Source organism: Podarcis raffonei, chromosome 7, assembly GCF_027172205.1.
Source record: "Podarcis raffonei isolate rPodRaf1 chromosome 7, rPodRaf1.pri, whole genome shotgun sequence".
Taxonomy (NCBI): domain Eukaryota; kingdom Metazoa; phylum Chordata; class Lepidosauria; order Squamata; family Lacertidae; genus Podarcis; species Podarcis raffonei.
Window position 1 is genome coordinate 26179799 of NC_070608.1, and position 22645 is coordinate 26202443.

Here is a 22645-nt window from a genome sequence, read left to right on the forward strand (position 1 = left end):
GTGTTTTCCTCTAGGTGTGTCCCTGGACTCTGATAATGTCCCTTGCTTCCCTGATGGAGGACTGTGAGGAGTGTGTAGGAGCTAACGTACTGAACAAAGGTGAAATTTACATTCATTGCTCCACCCACTTGGAATCATAGAATCGTGTGTGCATCTGTGCAGTTATTTCTTGAGTCAATTATTAGATGTATTGGTATGCTACCCTTTTCTGCAAGGACAGCATGACTCACACCACTTACAACCATAGATATTGATAAACTCTTTCCCTCTTTCCTCACAGGGTTCTGGGACACATAAGAAATGGGTAGAAAAGATTCTTCTTCTTCAAGAGCTCCTGTTGAGCAGTACAGAAAACAAATAGGTAAAACATTTCCCTTTTTACTTAATATATTTGTTTCTCTTTTTAGTTTTTGTGAGTGCTACATTCCTGTAGGAATGATAGTGAGTTCTAAAGCAGATTACAGTGGTACCTCGGGATGTGAATGGGATTCGTTCTGGAGCCCTGTTCGCATCCTGAACAGAACGTAAGACGCAAAAGCGCGCCTGTGCATGTGTGGGTCGCATTTCACCGCTTCCGCGCATGCACGTAATGTCATTTTGACCGTCTTCGCATGCGTGAGAGGCGAAACCCGGAAGTAACACGCTCCGTTACTTCTGGGTCCCCGCGGAGCACAACCCGAAAGCTCTCAACCTGAAGCGTATTTATCCCGAGGTATGACTGTACTTTAACTGCCTTCTAACAACATGTTTTGAACTGATTCAACTTTCTAATGCATGTTGCTGGACTATCATTCTAGACTATTTGCCATTAGTCTCAAGCCGATGAGAGTTGGAGACCAACAACATCTGGAGAGCCACAGGTTAACTACCCTGCTCTAATGGTTTCACTGGATATGATGTGCTCTCAGATTAACTCAAAGTATTGGAGGCAAAGTGAAACTCAGTGTAATAACGTGGCTCTTTTGGTTAAAAGAAGAGTAGTTGGATATAGCACATACCAAATTGATTAATGGTGAGGGTGGCTTGAACTGTTCGTTGTTTGAATATAGAGAATCTGTTGCATTGAGGCTGCATTCACACTAAGTCTGGACCTGTGATGAAGTGAACATGTGATTGCTCCACTTTCCCGTGTGGGCATTATCCTGCATTGCTACAGCACATTAGCCAGAGAATCATATGCTGCTGCTCTCGGTGAGCTGTACCGCATTAGACTGAAAGCTGTAAATTAGATTATCATATAAAAAATGTACCTGCACATTTAGAAATAGTTGCTGGGAAGAAGACGAGGCATTGTTTTGCATTTGTAGAGAAGCCATTGTATATGATTGAGCATTCACAGTGTGATTCCCCACTTGCAGTCGGAAATGGTGCGACCCAGCATGAGCCGAATCAGCACAGTGAGTTGTTCAGCAAAGGTGTACTGGGATGTGGACTGGAACTGAAAAACAGAGGTTTGGGTGCAATTAATCACATATGTGCTTCACTGCAGGCCCAAACTCTGACACTGTTTTTCCATCTGCATCTGAATGAGAGTTGGCCTTCATTCTGAAACCAAATAGCTTGCAGGCCGTTCCAGAGGATTGAATCCAGGTTACACAACTTATTTGCCATAGTTTGTTGCAGTGACAAACATCAATTACTAGGTATTCTTCTTCCGCCTAACTTGTCCTCACTTAAGGCAAGTCAAACTGAAGAAAGAAATAAGAATGAATGTTCTGATTCAGATGGGGGAAGACTTCTAGATCAGGGTAGATTTCATGTGGCCCATTGCTTTTCCTTCTCCTGTATGGACTGTAGAGCTTTGCTTCAATTTTCTATCAGGAGAATTAAAGTCTTTTTTTAAAAAAAATGGACACAAAACCTTCCTTTGTTCTCACATTATCTCTTTAGGTACCTCAGTTACCATAGGTTTCATCAGCTAGAGTTTATATGGCATGCACACACCACCACCTTGGCATTTTATGCGTGTGGATAGCAGACAGAAAGGCTTTCTGCACAACTACTCCAAATATCCAAACAGTATTTAGTCTCTGTGCATTAACTCCTGCAGGTACCTCTTCAGTTACAATAGTGGAATTAGGGATATGGTAGAGACTGCAGAGTTTTCAGTCCCACTGCATCATCTCCAATATGGAGAGCTTTGTAGGGTGTTTCAGATTTCCGTGGAATTTACCAACGACTTCAAGTATTTTTCCTCCTCCCCACCCTCCCACTTGGTTGTGCAACAGTTTGCACAACCAGCAGTCAGTTCTGGAAAATTCAACCCTGATTGCTCCTTATCGGGTTTGCATATAATACTTGCTTCCTGCCTCTGCAGTGAATGCAAGGGGTTGCCAAATTGGCTCAAGCTAGTTAATTTCACCTCTACTGTGAAATGACTTCTCTGAACTCAAGCATGTCAGTTTCAAACTGTCTCTTTGCAGCCCTTGTAGAACTTTTCTGGGTTGTTACATAGCCAGCTGCATCTATTTTTTCCTCTGTCTGAGCTGCATGCTCCAGAGCTTGCACATCCAGCCACTGATTATTTTTATTTCCTTGTGGGAATTATATTGAATAGAATTAGACACCACAAAGCATTAGGATACTTTCCCGTGCTAACAGAACAGCAGTACTTGCAATGGAGATTGAATCAGGAGAATTCATGTGTCATCCCTAAGTAGAATATCGTGTTTGCACACAGTAGATTGGGGACAACCTGAAGCACAAAATTCCCATGAGCATCAAGCCCTAGTTTTCTGGGCATCTGATGGCCGAGCTAAGGACTCAGATACCTTGGGGGGGGGGGGATTTCTTAAGCTGAAATGCTGCTGTTGCAGTATTCATTATAATCTGAAATGGAGAAGAAATTTTTAGGGAAATAGGTGCTTGAATTGTCATTCTACCAAACATTACAAACAGTCCAGGTTCATATTCTGAGACAGGTAATTATAATGATAATTTATTTAATCATGAACTTCACTGACATAACTAACAGCAACACAAAAAAGGCTAACACAATAGTAAGGTATTTCTGTGGAGCACAGTAAGGCAGACTTGCTGGTTCTTAGTAAAGATGGCTGAATAAGTACTTTTGCACTGGAGTTGTACAGCAGAGGGATTTGCAGCCATTAATAATTTGAATTCAGAAAACATAAAAGAGGCTTACCAAATTAGTTTAGACTTTGGGGGGTGTAAAGTTGTGAATCATCGCAAAACACCACAAAAATGGTCTGTTAATTGCACAACACTTAAATGCACCACAAGGCATTCAGAATGGAACTGGTTGCCTGTTCTTACATTTCGGCACATATTAGATAATATCAAGGCATATTGTAAGCTTGGGGAAAACCTTTGGATCAAAAGGGAGGATATATAGTATTAGTATCTCAATTTATCATTAAATGATTGGTTTTAATAGTCACACCAAAGCAGAAAAACTATGTAAAGAGAACCAAAACCTGTGCTGTCAGGTATTTATGTTAGGTAGCACAAATTCATATTCATTAACTACTGAGAATCAATTTACAGACAGCCAAGGCTTGTCTTTAATCCATTGTTTCAAGTCAGGGAAGTTCTCTCCATGAACTCTTCTTCATTACAGCTGTTCTAGTTATGCAAGTGTGTTATTTACTGGGATGCTGATTATGTTCTATGATATATTATTATTAATCTGAAAACCACCACCGCCATCACCAGTGTAATGGGGATGCAAAATGTGGACTGCAACTGCTCTGAATACATAAATAGCTTTCTTTCTTTAAAAAAGACCTTCTCCTGTTTAATTTAGAACACATATCCTCCTGAAAAATCACTGTCATGTGGACTTTCTGCTTCTACCTTAGAAGAAGGAGAAAGGGATTGTGTCGACAGTGTTTTCTCCTCCCATTGGAGGTGGGCTGTCACATATTCCAACCAGCAGTAACTCCATGCTCCACTGGTAACATTCAGCTTCTCCAGAAAGATTAGATAAGAGCAGTGTGTACTTGGTCCCAACACCAATTAAGAGCATGACCCATAAGGATGTAGGAAGCTGTCTTATACCAAATCAGATCATTGGTCCTACTAGCGCAGTGTTGTTGACACTGATTGTCAGCGGTTCTCCAGAGTTTCAGAGAGGAGTCATTCTCAGCCCTTCCTGGAGAAGCAAGGGGTTGAACTTGATGCATTCTGCATGCAAGGCAACTGGTTTACCATTAATCTACAGCCATTCCTTGTAGACATACATTACCAACATGTGGAAGAATTAGCCATGGAGCTCTTGCTCCATCCCTTCCTTTGTGTACAGTTGTGCATGGAAGCAGCACACTGGGGCATTATGAGGATTGGGGTGACATGAAAAAGAGGGTGCTTACTGCCCCTTCCTGATTCCTTCTGCTCATCTGTGTTCAGTTTTGAAAAGTCATAAAAGAGAAGAAGGGGCACGTCTTCCACAAACCTGGACTATATTCCTTGCATTGCAAATGAACACATCCGAAGTTCCAAGGTATTTCTGCCATGTGTGTTATTCTAGTTTATTTTAAAGAGAATGGATGCTATTTCCATCACAGCCAACTGTACAATTCAAAAGAATGGAAGAATACGATCATGAATTAAACAGGTTGTTTCCTTTTGTTGAAGTGCATAGGAAATTCATGCTGAGTGACTGTAGTAACTATTAACCTTTGTCATGCATCCCTTGAGCTCCCAGCACAAAACAGTAAAACCATCAAAGTGACACAGGTTAAAGAAGCAGAAATGTGCTTGTTTCCAGCACGGCACTTTTTAACAGTACAGTATTTTTAACCTGTCAAATAAATACCTGATTGTCACTGATGTATCTTACAGTCATATAAAACTTATGAACCACAATATATATACTTTCAGGTTTTTTTTTGTTTTTTGTTCGTTTTTTAAGTGCCTGATGCCTCTTGCCAGTTTCCCACTCTCACATTGGCTGAAGCTGCTGTGATGTCACAAATGATCCTGACTGCTGTGGGGGAAGGACTAGTCTATAGAATGCTGGAAATCAGTAAAATTTGGAGAGAAAATGGAGCATTAGTTTGGCTTGGCATGTGTGCATCCTTCACACGTGTAATACACACTTTTTACTGCATGGGGGTTAGAGAGATGGATTAGTGGGTTGCATGCAGGTGCTTGAAGGATAATGTGGGACATTAAGAAGGCAGGGATATATAATCCGCACAAAAAGGTTATAGACAAACGGGGTGTGTTGTTACTGGGAAGAAGTACTGAGTATGCACTACCTGCACCTTGTGACTAGTGGTCGTATGACAAAACAATAAGAAAGTCAACATGTGACATTCATAGAGCACAATTCCAGTCTCAACGCTGTAATAATAGATTCTTTATTGTACCTTGGGATGAACAGCTAGGTGGAGGGTCTGTTTTCTCTCTCTTGACTGTCAGGATCACAAGCCTATTCTCCATGAATTCATCTGACTGGCTTTGAAGATTTTGAAAGCTGACCATTTTTTATTTTTTATTAATAAGGCTTTTGTGCATGTGCCCTGCCATGGCCTGTGTTTAATTCCAGAAAGTGAAATCGTTATGCATTTGTCTATAAATATTTAATACTAATTTTTTATAAATGAGAAATTGATTTTGAAGTCCGGTAATAGCAAGAGTCAATTTGAAAGAGGTTCTTTTGCAATTGTTTTCCATACTAGTAGTAAATATAATTTATGAGCCTTTTTATAACATGCCATCAGGGAGATGGCTCTTGCAATACATTATGATATTGAACCAATAATTACACTTAATACTTTTTCATATGTGTAGCACCTTGTATCCAACAAAGTCCAAATGCTTTACAAGGACTACTTGACTATTTGATTACCTGGTTACGTTTCAGAAAGTAGACAATTGATGCAACTTGGATTAATTTTAATTGGGCGAGTCAGCTGGACTACTTTTGTCCTGTTTTTTTTTTTTTTAAAGATGGCGAGCCTGGTCCACCTAAATTGGGAGTTGTGAAGAGTAGGTACCGTATTTTTCGCCCTATTGGACGCACCGGCCCATAGGACGCACCTAGTTTTCAGGGGGGGAAATCAAGGAAAAAAATATGATTCCCCCCCCGCAGCTCTGGGAGCAGCGGACAGGCTGCACGCAGCCTGTGCGCTACTCCAAGACCTTCTCCCTGCTTTTGCGGGAGGTGGCGGAATTCCCCCACCTCCCGCAAAAGCCCACAGGAGCCATGCGCGACTCCTACGGGCTTTTCGACCAGGAGGGAGAAGGGACTGAAAGCGCTGCTTTCCCCACCGCCAGCCTCAAAGCCGGGTCGGAGAGTAGCCGGAAGGCGTCGTGCGCCTTCCCGCTGCCCCCCATCCTCTGGGGCTGGTGATGGAGGAGGCGCTGCTTTCCCCCACTGCCAGCCTCAAAGAGCAGACTCTCCTGGCTTCAGTGGAAGCAATGCAGAGCCTCCGGAGCGCAGGCTTCGGAGGCTTCACGTTGCTATCGCTGAAGCCAGGGAGCCTGCATTCGCCCCATAAGACGCACACACATTTTCCCTTCATTTTTGGAGGGGAAAAGGTTGGTCTTATAGGGCGAAAAATACGGTATATACTCAGAAGTGTTCTCCCCAACTCTGAACTGGTTAGTTGTCACATGATGGTTTGAAGAAAGGTTTCCGGAATCACCGATCTGAAAAGGCAAAGGAAGAACAGGCAGCCTTAAAGGAGTCACTTCTCTTTCAGTTTCTGCCTTGTGCACTGCATGCAGTGGCATTCAGGAACTGGTTCCTCAGGGGATCTGGCTCAGGGGGTGCTATTTAGGGTTCTCTGGCCCGAGGGATCCTGACTGACAGGCTCTGGATTGCCCCCACAGTTTGCACTGTCTCCTCTTTTCAGCTGATTCCTTATTTGTCAAGAGTCCGGGCTGCTGCTCAGGGTGGAGGTCATGGCAGCCTCTTTTCTGCGTTTTACAGCCGAGAAGAATTCTAGTGGATCTTTTACTCCTGCATTTATTATTTATTTCTAGAGCAACACAGTAGCTTTCGGTGCTGCATGTGGATCCAAAGAAAAGCTACAGATCCCAACCTCAAGCTTATGCTCTAGAAATGATAATAATCAACAAACACGGCAAATCAACAGAAAGTTAGGGGGGGGGGAGATGAGTTTGAGAATGCCAGAGTTGAAAAAGGTGAGTTTTTAATTGGTGTTTCTATACACATGAGTTGACAGAGCCAGATGGCAGGAAGAAGTTCCAAATGTCAGGAAGTCGCAGGAAAAAAATGTACTTTGGGGGTTCATGGAAGAGGAAGAAAAGAGAGAAGGGATATGGAGAGAGGGAGGAGTTGGCAGAAGAGGAAGAAAGAGACTGAAGACCTCTGGAAGGCAATAAAAGTAAAGGTAAAGGTACCCCTGCCCGTACGGGCCAGTCTTGCCAGACTCTAGGGTTGTGCGCCCATCTCACTCTATAGGCCAGGGGCCAGCGCTGTCCGGAGACACTTCCGGGTCACGTGGCCAGCGTGACATCGCTGCTCTGGCGAGCCAGAGCCGCACATGGAAACGCCGTTTACCTTCCCGCTAGTAAGCGGTCCCTATTTATCTACTTGCACCCGGGGGTGCTTTCGAACTGCTAGGTTGGCAGGCACTGGGACTGAACGACGGGAGCGCACCCCGCCGCGGGGATTCGAACCGCCGACCTTTCGATCGGCAAGCCCTAGGCGCTGAGGCTTTTACCCACAGCGCCACCCGCGTCCCTAAGGCAATAGAAGTCTTAAAAGAATGTGAGAGGAGGGAAGAAGGGAGCCCAGCGTAGAGGAGTAACGTAACTATGAGCAGAATAGACAGAGACAAAACTCAAGACTGAAGATTTGAAGGAAGAGGCAAAAGAGGGTTGTAGCAGCCAATGCAAAAAAATCACGGAGAGTGAACATGAGCATTAGTTCATCATTCTGTTTTAAAACTTCAGTGTGGTAAATGTATAAACTGCAAAGATGAGAGCCAGAAGGCCCAGCAGTTGAGGGAAGGCATGGGGAGCAGAGATGGAGAGAAAACAAAGACCAAACCAACAGCCTCCGAGTAAGATTGTCCTGAAACCATCCTGCTTCAGAGTTGTCTCCCCAACTCATTGCCGCTGTGTCCTCTACACTCATATGGTGACATAGGTACCCTAAGGGAGCACCCAAGGCTTAAAAACCTCTATCCCAGCTTGTGGTTGGGAAGGATCTCCCGATTACTTCTCAAAGTCACCGAGCACTTGATTGAAAAAGCCACAAATTCCACAAACCGCATGTTGATTTCTGCTTTTGTGCCCCACTATAAGAGAACAGGAAGTTTTGAAACCATTGCAAGCAAATCCAGAGAGCCCGTCCTATATGGGTGAAGCAATGTTTTGTGCAGTTTAGAAGTACTTTGGAAGGTTAAGGACCAATAATAATTTTATAAGGGGTGTCGTAAAATCTCTTTGAAACAATCATTAAGCCTTCAAACATGATTGCTTTTTAAAAGCTTAGTAAATAAAGCCAATGAAATTCGCCCCCATGTAAAATGGGAAACGTGTTAATGGGGAAGTTAATAAATACGAACTGAATTAAAATTGCAAGTGGGCAAGCTAAAAATGTCCTCATTATAAGCAAAAGGCTCAGGCAAGGTGTGGGTCCTCCTGTTACGATAGACAGAGATTGTTTCTCTCCTTTGATCCATTACTTCTTCACTATAGCATCTGTGCAGCTACTTCAAACAGAAATGGTGTGCAGGGAGACAGTTCCCAGTGGCTCCTTTGCAAGACCCTTTTTCTGTTCTGACTCTGCAAATGGCCAAAAGAAATATCCACCTCAACAATATTGGAAAATGAACGCAAATAAAGTCAATGCACAGCTGAATTGCAAGTCCTGCCTTATAGCTAGTTAAAATCTCAAGCTTCAAGATGAAATTGTAACCCACAAATGTTATGCATGCAGTTGCAAAATGTATGGACCACTTTTTGCATATTTGCAAGGAATGCAAGTCTGCTGAGACATTTCCCACTCTGCTTTGATCTTCCTGCAGAGAAAGGAGTTGCAGTCCTGTGCTTTGCACCACATCAAAGCCCTTTCCCCTCCCTGCTGAACAGCTGATGGTGAGAAGGGCACCCAGAAGACTTGATGAAATTTGGCTGCCATATCTGGCCTGTGGGTTGGGGTTCCCTACCTCTGCTCTAAAGTGTTCTATTTAAATCAGTTCGTCTGCTGTTGAGTTAAGTGGCTTGGGAATTCCAGTCCCCTTTCTTGACATCAACACGGATACCTTTGAATCTAGCTGGTTGCTAATATTTCCTGGTATAACTGTTGTTCATTATTTCATTTCACCTGAGGTCCAATGCTCCAGTTGCTCATAAATATGTACAGCCTCTACTCTTTAGTGTAAGCTGTTATTGATGTCATTCATCTTTTCGTTAAGACCTGTCAGGTGGCATTTATGTTGAAGCGAAGTAGTGTGGAATTACAAGTGCCCTGAAGACTTTGGAGTGCTAAAATTATGAGTGATTTGGGGAGATTATTCCTCACAAGTAAATTTAGTGGGAGATAATACTGCTGCATACAAGAAGAGATCTCTTTCCTGTCAATTCTGTTAAATGTTTCAGTTTTTGAATAAATCTTTGAAGAACATGATGGGCTTTTTTGTCATTTCCCACACTATTTCCCACATCTAATATCTTCCTATCACGGCCGCCAGTGCATTAACATATGCAATGCTGTGCTGCTCTTAGAATATACTTAATTAGCATGGCATGTGCAAACAATGATGATATATTTGGAGAAGCATGTCCCTTCTAAAGTATCAATGCATCAGCCTGGCGTATTTTATTTAAAAAAGAAAAAGAAAGACTACTGCTATAAGGTGGTCAACTTTAGTTGGGAAGTCAAATTTTCCCGCCAGTTGTTTCCTGAATAGCTCTGAGATGCAAACGTTCTGGGCCGAATATCTCAAAAGACCAAGCCCTTCCAGTTTATAGGAGCTGAGTTCCTCTAAGTTTCAATTTGTTCTGCTTTTGTTTCAGTCTTTATACTTGCAACCTTGTCATTTGAAACACATCCTTGTGGAGAAAGCTCCATGTTACATTCCTGTACCAACAGTGCACTCCACTCACATTTCTTCAGCTCAGTACTACAGAAATGCTATCTGAAATGTATTACAGCTTCTCTGCAGTCCAGTTGAACGTGGATGACTGGACTGTTGGTCCCAGGGCACCGTGGCAAATAATTCCTTGCATGAAGTGATTTCCAGGGACCTCCCTTTGGAGAGCTGAAATGATGCCACAGGCCCTTAGGACCTGCCCATGAACTAGTGAATGTAGGTTTGAAAGCAGCACAAAAGTAAAAGCTTGATCTTTAAAAGCTACGTGGATATGGAACATTAAATTACTTAGTGTCCCAATGCCAGTAGCAGCTATGGTGAAGATCATTGAGATTTATGATGAAAAACCATTCCCGCTCCCCTTCGTCTGATCAAGCTGGCTTGGACATGCCTGCAATTCTGCAGAAAGCATTCATATCTGCTGCCTTGATTGGTTTGCAGAGAGCCTCCCACCCCCTTTCTGGCACTCAGTAAGTTTTACAAATGCTCTGGTCCACTATGCATATTTGTGGTTTGGGCGTCCTCCCTACAGAGGCTGCAGCATATGAAGTCGCTCTTCATTTCCCACCTCCTTGTATCACTTCTGCCTCCCGTGTTCATTCAGCCTGCGTGAGATGGCTGCTTTATGGGTTTAAAATTGTAGCTTAACTTATACAAGCAGAATTCTGAGTCGAAACTGCAGGGAGAGTGGAAATAATTGAAGGTATAGATACTGGTATACTCAAGAAAGTCTTTTATTCAGGCTAAAGAAACCCTTGCTGATAGCATAAAATAAACTTATTCACTTTAATGCATCCTTCTTGTTGGCTTAAAGCTGAAATACAGTTGCTTGAAAATTAATTTACCTCTCATGAATGGCTGGCTGGATTATCTTTGTAGCATAAAATGTAATGATATGTCAACCCTGAGCTCAGAACACGTTGTGTCTATTGTAAAAAAAAGTTGTTCCTGAGCACTTAATGTTGTGTTAAATGATGATGTGTCCTTTGCAAATGTATTATTAGTGTCAAGCTGTTCCATCTCTCAAGATTGAAAAATGGCCAGTGATTTGAGCTACCATTAAACCTGAATATATAAAAAAAGAGAAGAGCTGTGGGGGGGTTCCCATGCTCTCTCTTTTGAGTACTAACGCTTTGACTATATTCAATATATATCAAAATGTTTCCGTTAGCTGAAGACTCCTAAAACATCTTTAATCGCAGCAATTGAAATGGTATTAAAGCAAACCTCTCTTCCTCTCCCCGCCCCCCCCCCCCGTGTGTGCCGGGGGTGGGGAGAGCTCTCTATACCAGGGATGTTCATCGTAAGATGTTGCAGAAGACCGCTATAAATGCTGCTTATGTTGCAGTCAATTGGCTTGCTATTAACTTGAGCGATGATGAAATGGGAGCCCTTTTATTTGAAGCAGCACTTTTTTTACAATTGAAATTTTCAATTAATATTCTAAATATCCCAGCTCCCCGTGTGATAGAGCCTTTCGTATCACTTTGTATTAGTTGGAGGGAAATGAGCGCCCTTATTTCCTATTATGCAAAGGAGGGATTTATGGCGCGATAGTGAGCAAACCACTTAACGGCGTCTGGTTGCATGCATGGCCAAACGATTTTTGAAATGCTTTCACGACAAAATGTACATTTTCTACATTCCTACTACTTCCCGGACAACTCCCTCGTTTTAATGCAAAGGTATCAGCGTTATTTATCGTGCCAGCTTGGGAATTAGATTGTGGCTCCTTTGCTTGCTGATTGAATGCAAAATAGTTTTCGCGCTTTCTTGCTTGAGGGACGGCTGAAATTGGCAGGGCCGCGGCAGCACAGTTTAGCTTAGCCCAGGCATTATGACTAGAGAAAGCAACAGACAGGGTTGCTGGAACAACACCTGCGAAGGCCCTGCAGCTTTTGAATTCCCCTTCCGTGTAGCTTAAATTTATCTCTTTCATACCACATGTTTAAATGGCTGTAATGGAGGATTAGAAAAGAGGGAGAAGTACGTGTGAGCTTGGCAGTGGGTGATATTGAATCCACCCAACACTTCCGTAATGCTGTCAATGTTTCCTTCCCCCTCTATCATTTTAAAATGTATGTCAGGGTTTAAGGATAGCTGATTCAAAATAAAGGACACTGTGGACATCTAATCTTTTTCTTCTAAGGTTTCAAGGTATTCTGCATGTGGGGGTATTTTTTAAAGGTCAGTTTCTGCTCCTGATGCAGAGATATGCCATCCAGCTTCTGTCTGTGTCTATAAGGCTGTTGGATGGGGGACATGACATCTCTTATCATTAGCCCTGCTGGCTGGGAGTCGGAGTCCAGCAGAGTCATAGATTGTCCATCCCTACTATACAGGATCCTTTTGAAAGTCCTGATAAGTGGGAAGGTGGTCAGCCACACCTGGATTGGGGTGTGGGTTGCTGTAGATTCTAGTAACAAGGATATTTGAGTTCAGTGCTGCATTTCCTTGCATTTCAGTACCATTTATTATTGTGATGGTACTGAACTATGGGAAAGATATGATGTTTTTGTTTTAGTTATTATTGTGGTACCAGCACAAAAATATTCAGGGCAGCAGTTTCTTGGCAGTTACAAATTGGAGAGAAAGCGCTGAAAGGGATTTTAAATCTGTAATGTTGATTTCTTTTACTATCTGTCAGTTTTTGGCATGCAGTAAATAACTCATTTTCAAATAATTTGCCTGTGTAATTAAATTTAGATTGCACACTTCTCCTTTCAAATATTTTGACTCTTCCTTGTCTGCCATTCAATTGTGGCATAATTGGTGCGGTCTATATAAATGGGCAATAAATTTATGGACTTTTGTTTGAAGATCAGGCAGTGAATAGAACTTGGTAATCATCCCAGGAGGAATTATGATTGAACATGTTTGCGAGAGTTAAAGAACGGAATTTACTTTTGTTTTTGAATTAAAGACAATTAAAGATTTGCAGGCACCCATAAAAGACAATGAATCGAGGAACAAGTTAGAAGCAAGTCCATTTGCAGGTGAAAAGAAACGCCTTTGAATCAGAACCAGCTGTATTTTCTATGAAAGAATGTGCTTGCTTGATAGCATAATGTGCTCCTAAGCAGCTTACGCTTCACAGTATTCAGAAAATCGGAGTGCATTAATTTTTAAAGTTGCAAATGCAGGCGAAGAGCAACACTGCCTCATGATGATAATGAGGGTGGATATTGGAAAGTCTGTGGGTGGGTGGGGGTGGGGCATAGAAGGGGCTTCTGAAATGTGAACATTCATAAAACAATAGCCAGGCATACAAATGATAATGAGCTTGGACAGCAAAACAAACAAAGGGCAAAGATGAAGACCCCATTATTAACTAAAAAGAAGCCCTATACTCTTAGTTGGTTAAGCCCAGTAGTAAACTTGCTGAAACGCTTGCATATTTCAAGGTTCAAATATTGATATCCCCGCAGCGTTGTTAGCTAGAGTTTGGCAAAAATGAATTCACCTGCTACCGAGAACCGGCACTAATGGGAGTTGTAGCTGTACTAATGGGAGTAAGTGTAATACCCTTAGGCAGTAAAGTATTGGGAGTGGACTCCAGGTAGACGCAGAATTATAGAATGGTAGAGCTGGAGGAGACCACAAGGGTCATCTAGCCCAACCCCTTGCAATGCAGGAATCTTTTGCCCAACGTGAGGCTCGAACACCAACCCTGAGATTAAGAGTCTCACGTTCTACTGATGGTCATTCTGAGATATTCTCAAGCAGCCTTCCATAACCTGGAGCCCTCTGGTTGTTTTAGGCTCCAGCTCCCATCATCTGTGACACTTAACCATGCCAGATGATACTGATGAGAGTTAAAGTCCCACGCAGGACATAAAAGTGCATGCAGAAGTTTCCAGGTTAAATCCCTGGCACTGGTCCATCTTTGGATGTGAAGAAGAGAGGAACGCAGTCTTCGCAGCCCCGCGAGATGTGGGAAATCTGTTAGGGAGGAAAGTGTTCATAGTAAACTTAAAGATTCTGTAAATCCGGAGTGTCCCACTCAAAGCGGGGTGGTTGCGCCATATGCACCAACAGGTCTCACTGCAAAACAGGGATAAGTATACATATGTACCACGAACAGCAGCCAGCACCCCTTTCACGTCACCTTAAGCTCTGAAAATATCCTCCACTATAATTGATGCTAGTTTAAATTAACGTGAATTTACATTCCAGCTAGCAACAGTCAAAGGTGTTTGCATTGCTTATATAAACTAGATATTTCAGGTGGCAACTTCTGGGGCGCATATGCCATTTTTGCAGTACAGGTGGTTATCTTGGGATTTTTTTGGGGGGGGAGGGGAGTTCAGCTGTTTAAAGAGGTGTTTTTAAAAAGTCCAATACTAAAATGTGGTTTTCATTACCAAGGACTTAACAGATGTCCTTTGTAAATTTTTACACACAGTTGATTCAGACTTGTATTCTCTGGTATGTACTTTCTCTTCTGGCTATAGCATTTAGCAAGGAGAATGGTAAATTAATCACAGATGCTTTGTTTTGGAGACTTACCAGCTGTAGAGTCATTATTAAAATAGATTGTTTGCAATAAAGAGAGTTTCAGTTGTTAATATCGACTTCAATTTCAGCCTGCAAATATTGTCACTGTTAACTTGCACCGAGGTAAGTTTTAGGGAAACAGTCATATAGATCATCGAATTCAATTCATTTGAAATCTTAAAGCCACTTTCTCAGACGCAGTCCTATTTCTGCTCATGGTTCTCCTCTGGAATGGGTAGTTGCTAGAATATAATCTTGAAGAGGATCGATAAACTTTCTTTGTTGAGAAATAACTAGTTATTCTTAGGGCATAATGATGCAAAAATATTAATAACCCATTATTGCCTCTACCTTTGATGCACTCTGATGTGCACTTAATCTATGTCATCTTTACTATGACACAGGTCACATGCCACTCCACTTTAACTGCACTTACAGTCATGGGTTTGGTGGAGTTTACATGGTTGCAGAAATGGTAAGGTAAAGGTAAAGGGACCCCTGACCATTAGGTCCAGTCGTGGCCGACTCTGGGGTTGCGCCGCTTATCTAGCTTTATTGGCCGAGGCAGCCGGTGTACATCTACCGGGTCATGTGGCCAGCATGACTAAGCCGCTTCTGGCGAACCAGAGCAGCGCACGGAAACGCCGTTTACCTTTCCGCCGGAGCGGTACCTATTTATCTACTTGCACTTTGACATGCTTTTGAATTGCTAGGTTGGCAGGAGCAGGGACCGAGCAACAGGAGCTCACCCTGTCGTGGGGATTCAAACCGGCGACCTTCTGATTGGCAAGTCCTAGGCTCTGTGGTTTAACCCACAGCGCCACCCGCGTCCCTCGCGGAATTGGTACCTGCATAGAATTGCTCTGCACCACACATTTGCCTCAAAGACGAGTGGCTCATTGAGACGGCAAGGATGCCTGGCTCTCCATGTTTATGCTTAGTGGGCAAGGGGGATGATCGGTCCATTCCCAAAACTGGTCAAAGCCAAAATTGGCTCTGCCCATCCACTGCACTTTGTAGTTGGCTGCATGGCAAAGCCCGATGAAGTGAATGGTAAAAGTTATTCAGGCAACCGAGGAATAAAATGAGATACGGTTTCCAAGACAGGACAATCAGGTGGTCACTTCACCATCTAGCTAGTTGTAGCGCACATTGGTCTAAAGCCGGAGTGAATTGTTGGTTATGTATATTAGTTCATTGTCCATAAAACCCACAAGATAAATTAGATCCTAAACCCAGGGGAAAGGGAAGATGAACGAATCCCCTTCTAACATTTTATCAACATCTATATCATCTATATACTTGAGCTCTTCTGCTTTTCACCCATTGCATCTTGCACCGCTGTACTTCCAAAATATCTACAGTAAGGTTGTACTCAAATTTACTCTGAGGAAATGCCAAGCACATAGGATAGCTCATCTACACCATTCCCTCTGCTTTCCCAAAGCTGCACCTATTTAATTTTGGCTGATCTCTAGAAACAGCAGGTCTCTGTGATGTAAATCACGTCTTAGTTGTCCCACCTTTCATTTTCAGTGTAGACATGAGGGTATATTTCAGACTTTCTGAGATCTTGAAGTGAAACAATTATTTCCCCCTTGTTTTCTTCTTAAAGTCTTATAAATCTGTGTTCAAAGCCCCTTGTGAATAAATGTCTGCAGTTTGTTCGCAAGTAAAAGTTTTTAGCAGCTGCATGTCTTAGTTGAAATTGGCTCCAAACAGTATTACAGGTTCAGATATATTTTTAAGCCAAGTTTCACCCTGGAGTGAATTTTTACGAGCATATAAACTCAGTCAATTCATAATGGAAATTCTGACAGGTCCTTTACTATTGCATAGCACATGGTAATATCATAATGACTGGCGGGGAGCTCTAGTCATGTAAACTCTTTCCCCCTTATTCCACGATGACCATACTTTCCTCTGAGAAAAGAACAATTTTTCCCATGCATTAGACTTTAAAATCTCCACCGCTCCTCTGGTATAGTACAGATCACCAGAGAAATCCATCTTGAGTCTCCTCAGTAAGGAAAATGTTTCCCCAATCGTAGATTTTTTTTTTTAAGGACTGGGAGCCGCTTAAAAACAACAACAATAACAACTTGCACCTCCAATGACCAGAGAGAAAACATAAGCCCTGTTTATGTGTTACTCACATGTAGAGCATGTGTTTGTGCAGTGAGGGGTGAGGCCATGGTTTTATTCCTGCTCCCAGTGTCATAAGAACATAAGAGTCTGCTGAATTAGCTCAATGGCCCATCTAGTCCAGCATTCTGTTCTTACAGTGGCCAACCAGATGCCTGTGGCGAACCCTTGCAAGATCCAAGCACAAGAGCACTCTCCCCTCCTGTGGTTTTCAGCAGCCGGTATTGAAGTTGTCCAGCCCTCTTTTAAAGCCATCCAAGTTGGTGACCATCACTGCCTCCTGTGGGAGTTCCATAGTTCACCTATGCATTGTCCCATCTCCTCCCCATCCCTTCCGAAGCAACCACATGTTGGGCACAGTTGCAGGAGAAGAAAGCTCTTGCGCAGGAAGAGTAGGAGCACCGTGCAACCGGGAGACCAAAGCATCATCCAGGCATTTCCCTGAACGCACACTGGGATTGGGGTGTGGCGTACATCTTTTGTAGATTCATCCGCATTCTGCCCCAAGTCATCTGTAAGCATGCACAACTGGAGAGGAAAGGCAAGTTGCCTCGGTTGGGCAAAGGGGATAAGTTCCTTCTTTGCCCACTCACCAAATATGGTGGTGGTTGTGGGGCTTCATTTGCCCTCAGTGACATCATCCTATAGCCATGTCTAATTAGCTATATGGCTACATGGCTTTATAATGTTCACCATATGCTCCCTGATGGTCACATCACACATAGCTCCTCCCCCCTCCAGCACAGAAAGCTGGGAACTGTAGTTTTCCCTTCATAGAGGTTTAATTCTCAGCACCCTTACAGTTCCCAGGATTCTTCGGGGTAGTCATGTGCTTTAAGTTACTGTTTCGGGAAGGTTGGTTTGTTGCTCTGTTTTGGCACTCAGGCCACAGCAGAGTAGGAAAACTAAAAAGGCAGTAAAAATGTGCTTAAGTATGGAAGGTAAGTTCCCCCCCCTTCCCGAAACAGTAACTTTAGCAGCAGAAACCAAACCTCGCAGGCATTGGCCTAGCAGTAGTCCTGAATGCATTTGCTTAAGATCAGAGTCCTTAATGACTACAAGGCTGCAAAGTATAGCTTTCAGCTAATCTAACACTGATCGGCCGGCCAGCCGCCATAATGCAGTCTTGTGACATGAGGCATGAAAAGGGATACTGTGAAAACAATTTCAACATGGCCAAAACCTGTTATTACTAGGCAGGAAGTGCTTTTTATTTTTTCTAGAACTGAATTTGGGTGTAGGCCTAATAACCTTCCAATTTACAAGCGGAGTGGTTACGAACTCTTGAAAATTGTCTCGGAAAAAGTAAGAGTTTTATCTTATGCCTAATTAACCCCACAACCCATGCAAATACTATGCACAATTGTTCTCAATTGCGTCAAACTTTTCTCGTCGTGGGCTTTCCCTTTTTAATTTTTTACATTGGATGTGGCATGATGTGGCGTAGCAACAGTCTTTTAGGCTGCCCATTTGTAAATAATAAATTGCTCAAATTATACTGTCATATGTATTCGCAAGACTGGCCCGTACGGGCAGGGGTACCTTTACCTTTACCTTTATGTATTCGCTATTAGAACAAACATTTCAAAGTTTGTCACTCTGCAAGCAGCTCTAACATACAGTGGTCTTTTTGTGCTTTGTAAAGGAAAATTTGGATATGCTGCAGACATTAAAATAATTGTCCCTCATTTACCATGGAGTGTTTTCAGTAACTGTTTTTTCTCTCTCCCCCCGTCAATAGGAAAACAAGATTACAAGAAAACCAGGCCAATGTTAAAAGCAACAAGATTAAAAGCAGAGGCCAAGAAAACTGCGCCAGGCATGAAGGTATATCTAACTGATAGCTTACACCAACATCCTAGAGATGTTGAGTTTCTTTTCCCCATAGATGTCCTGTGTGAATATTGATCTTTGAAAGATATTGTTTATGACACTTCAAAACCCTAAGTGGAATGCCAGGATCTAAAATATTCATGACTGATTTCTTTTGCGTTAACCTACAGCCAAGCTGGAATAACTGAAACTCGGAGGCTGCAATCTGACACGGCTCTGCTTAGGAATCAGTCCCATTTTGTTATTTATGAATTAAGCTTCAGTTTACCTATTTTTAAGATCTCTTGCCCCTGCGCCACCATAAAGTCCCAGGGCGAGTTGCAACGATGAAATATGCAATTGTAAAACCATTCCAATTATAAAACACGGAAAGCCATTCCAAAGGCAACAGATGGGTATAAATTCAACAAAAGAGGTGGGTCCCACAAAACAAAATACCTTCACTGTCAAAGGCCAGGGAGAAGAGGTCTCTCTTCAGCATACAGTGAAGATGCTACTTAGGGTCTGCTACGAAAATCCCCTTCTTTGGTGATGCCATTCTCTCCTTGTCTATGCAGGGTGCATAGAATAAAGCTGCAAAGTAATTTTGATAGGCAGCATTTTTTTTTAAAGCTTCTTGTCAACTACTGTGTGTCATGGAATATTTTTTTTAAACAACTCCCATAGGCAGACAGTGAATGTTTTACAGCATAGAATAATAGACTTGGAGAACTGGAAGGGACCGCGAGGATCATCTAGTCCACCCCCCCTGCAGTGCAGGAATCTTTTGCACAATGTGGGGTTCAAACCCACGACTCTGAGGTGAAGACTCTCATGCTCTACCAAATGAACTATCCCAGTTTGGCTCATATCTATTCAGCAGTAAGTCCCAGCAGGCCATAATCCCAAAGAACCGTGCGTAGGATTGTAGCCCTCATTATTATTGCACATCAGTGCTTTCTTTGGTTAAAAACCCCACAATGTACTGGTACCCATGCTTTGATAAAAGTGGGGGTCAGCACAAAATGGCTTCTGCAAGGCAGCAAAATATGTGGTGCCAGAACTCCTAACTAGTGAGTACCAGAAGCTCCATCTTCTGGACCACATTGAGGGACCCTGATGCAGCGTTCTGACCTCGCGTGTGTGATGTTGCACAATGTACTGACGCCACATGAGCTACATTGCGTGATGTCCTAATGTCCCTCTGTGTCCAGTTTTTACAATGGGAGGGACTATCCCCCTCAAAAAAACCATAGAGGGGGTCAATAGTGTCTTAGCCCCCTGGAGCCAGCATGTATGGCAAGTACTGTTACCTACACACACACACACACACACACACACACACACACACACACAGAGAGAGAGAGAGAGAGAGAGAGAACCCTGACTGTTGACCATGATGGAATTTTTTGTCTAGATGTTACTGTAAACGGTTACAGTTTTGTCATAAATACATACAGTGGTACCTCGGGTTAAGTACTTAATTCGTTCTGGAGGTCCGTTCTTAACCTGAAACTGTTCTTAACCTGAAGCACCACTTTAGCTAATGGGGCCTCCTGCTGCTGCTGCGCTGCCAGAGCACGATTTCTGTTCTCATCCTGAAGCAAAGTTCTTAACCCGAGGTAATATTTCTGGGTTAGCGGAGTCTGTAACCTGAAATGTGTGTAACCTGAAGCGTATGCAACCCGAGGTACCACTGTATAACTGATACCCAGCCTACAGTTTTCATCTTTCTGTCCAGCATGGAAAACGATTGCCTTCTCTTATGACCCAGCAAGGAAGCTGGTGGACTCAAAATTAGTTTGGAACTTCCTGTTTTTAAAGCTTAAAGAAAGGAAGGAGAACAAGTGAAGGTAATAAATAATAATTTGAAGGATATTTATAATATTTTCACACCCACACATGACCCTGTCGTAGAGTTTGGCTAAACATATGTAGTTTGTTTAAATTGCTTCCAATACTTTCCTCTCAATTTATTTTTGGTTCAAAATAAATTAACATAAAATCAGCTTAGCAACCCATGCTGAGGGAAGGATGCAGATCAGGAAAAATAGATGCAAAAATGAGCTATTCCTAATGAGAAGAATGTCAGTAATGTTCAAAGAAGTACATTTCCTTGTTTCTGGCAGATGAGAAATCAATTCCCCCCTCCCCAAGTTATAGCTTACAGCAAATGGCAAGGTATTACTACCATGCTGTAACAGCTGTTGAGCCGCCAGATGATGTATTTGGTTGTCTTCCAAAATTTGCTATTATAATCACGAAACAGTGGTTTCTTTTCGCTCTCTGATAGCTGATCTCGATCAAGCATTGCCACGCAATGTGGTCTGCTTTCACAACATCGTCTCCTCAGTTAGTGCAGTGTGTCAGGTTTTAATGGGGAAAAAATAGATTGCTGTTTTTGTTGTTTGTTTAAAAGGCAGATTATTAACCTATCAAGTTATGCAATTTTCTCTGTCCCTTTCTGATTTAATTTTACCTTTCTGATTTAATTTTACATTGTAGAAGGGGCCACAAGGGTAATCTAGTTCAACCCCCTGCAATGCAGAAATCTTTTGTCGAATATGGGGTTTGAACCCACAACCCTGAGATTAAGAGTCTCATGATCCACCAACTGAGCTATCCGGACAAGTGGCCTCACAGCATAGGGTTGAGGATAGCCTCAAACAATGCATACACTGGAGGCTTGGATTCATTTGTTCATTCTTTAGATTTGTATAGCGCTTTTCCACACAAAAAAATCATGCTCAAAGTGGTTTACAAAACAACAACAACACAGGAACACATTTCAAATGCTACAAAACAATTTCATAATAACACAGCCAAGCAACATAGTAACAGTTTCATACTAACATAGCCAAACAATAGCATAGTAACAATTTCATAATTACAAAGCAGAACAATAGCAAATATAACATGAAAAACATATAAAGAATTCCCAGCAGAGCTGCTGGGAAAGAACTATTTTTCAGCTTCATTTGCCATCTGTAAAATAGGTGTGCCTTACCCTGGCTGGATGATGGTAGTTAAAGAAGATAAAGATTGTGAAGCATGTGGCATGTGAAAAGTGCTATGCAAATTGTTAATGAGAGTAAAAGGAAATCTTGCAGAAGCAGAATTATACTTCAGTGTTGTGTTTTCAGGGTTGAAGCATAGGGTTGAGTCACATATGCACACTCTTCACATGATTTCTGGATGCTTGATTGTACAACTTGGTTGGCAACTGACTGAGAAGCAAGCTTCTTGGAAGTATTGATGTAAAGTCAAATCATTTTGTTTAGTGTTGCATCAGCAAGCCATTTCCTTATGTCTCCATGCCCTCATGTCCTCAGGTTCAGTTAGTTGTGTCCAGACAAGAGCAAAATATAAGTTACCTTCTGCCAACCTAGCAGTTCGAAAGCATACCATTGCAGGTAGAGAAATAGGTACCACTGTGGTGGGAAGGTAAACGGTGTTTCCGTGCACTCTGGCTTCCATCAAGTGTCCTGTTGCACCAGAAGCGGTTCAGTAATACTGGCCACAAGACCCGGAAAACTGTCTGCAGATGAACGCTGGCTCCCTGGGCCTGAAAAGTGAGCTGAATGCTGCACCCCATAGTGGACTTAACCGCCCAGGGGTTCTTTACCTTTACCTTTACCTATAAGTTACCTTGACATCAAAACCTGGAAAATAATGGTTTATACTTGCCCTCTAAACCAGAATTGCAAAGCATGGTTTGCTTATGTTTTAGCTCTTTGGAGTATAAGGGAGGAAAAACAGCTTATTAGTTTGGATATTGCAGCAAAGTATGGTTTGTGTTAAAGAGGAAATGACTGGATATGAGTAACTGAAAAGAGGAGGAAGTAGAAGGAGGGCGGACGTAAGCCTGTAGCATGTTCTTGGTTCTTGAAACTTCGCTTTGGGAGACTGGGAATGTTGCATTTGAAGCAACTTGCTGTGATATGAAAGTCTAGCCAATGGGTTAATCCAAACAGTCTCTACATTCAGCAGTCCCTTGTATCTTAAATTCAACTCCCACAATGCACGTTAGCTCATGCACCCTGTGCAAGGACCTGGGTATCCTTGCATCATAATAATAATAATAATAATAATAATAATAATAATAATAATAATAATAATTTTTGTTTATACCCAGCGCATCTGGCTGGGTTTCC

At 42.4% G+C, this 22645-nt stretch overlaps 2 long non-coding RNA genes across 2 annotated transcripts; both read left to right on the top strand.

The window, feature by feature from the left end:
* The first annotated feature begins 288 nt into the window (after window positions 1–288).
* LOC128417252 (uncharacterized) lies at window positions 289–7117 on the top strand. Its single transcript, XR_008331421.1, has 2 exons — window positions 289–361; window positions 6955–7117. It is a non-coding gene; the product is annotated as an uncharacterized LOC128417252 (long non-coding RNA).
* A 10420-nt stretch (window positions 7118–17537) lies between these two features.
* LOC128417251 (uncharacterized) lies at window positions 17538–22083 on the top strand. The gene is made up of 3 exons (XR_008331420.1): window positions 17538–17620; window positions 18421–18506; window positions 20316–22083. It is a non-coding gene; the product is annotated as an uncharacterized LOC128417251 (long non-coding RNA).
* Window positions 22084–22645: the final 562 nt, after the last annotated feature.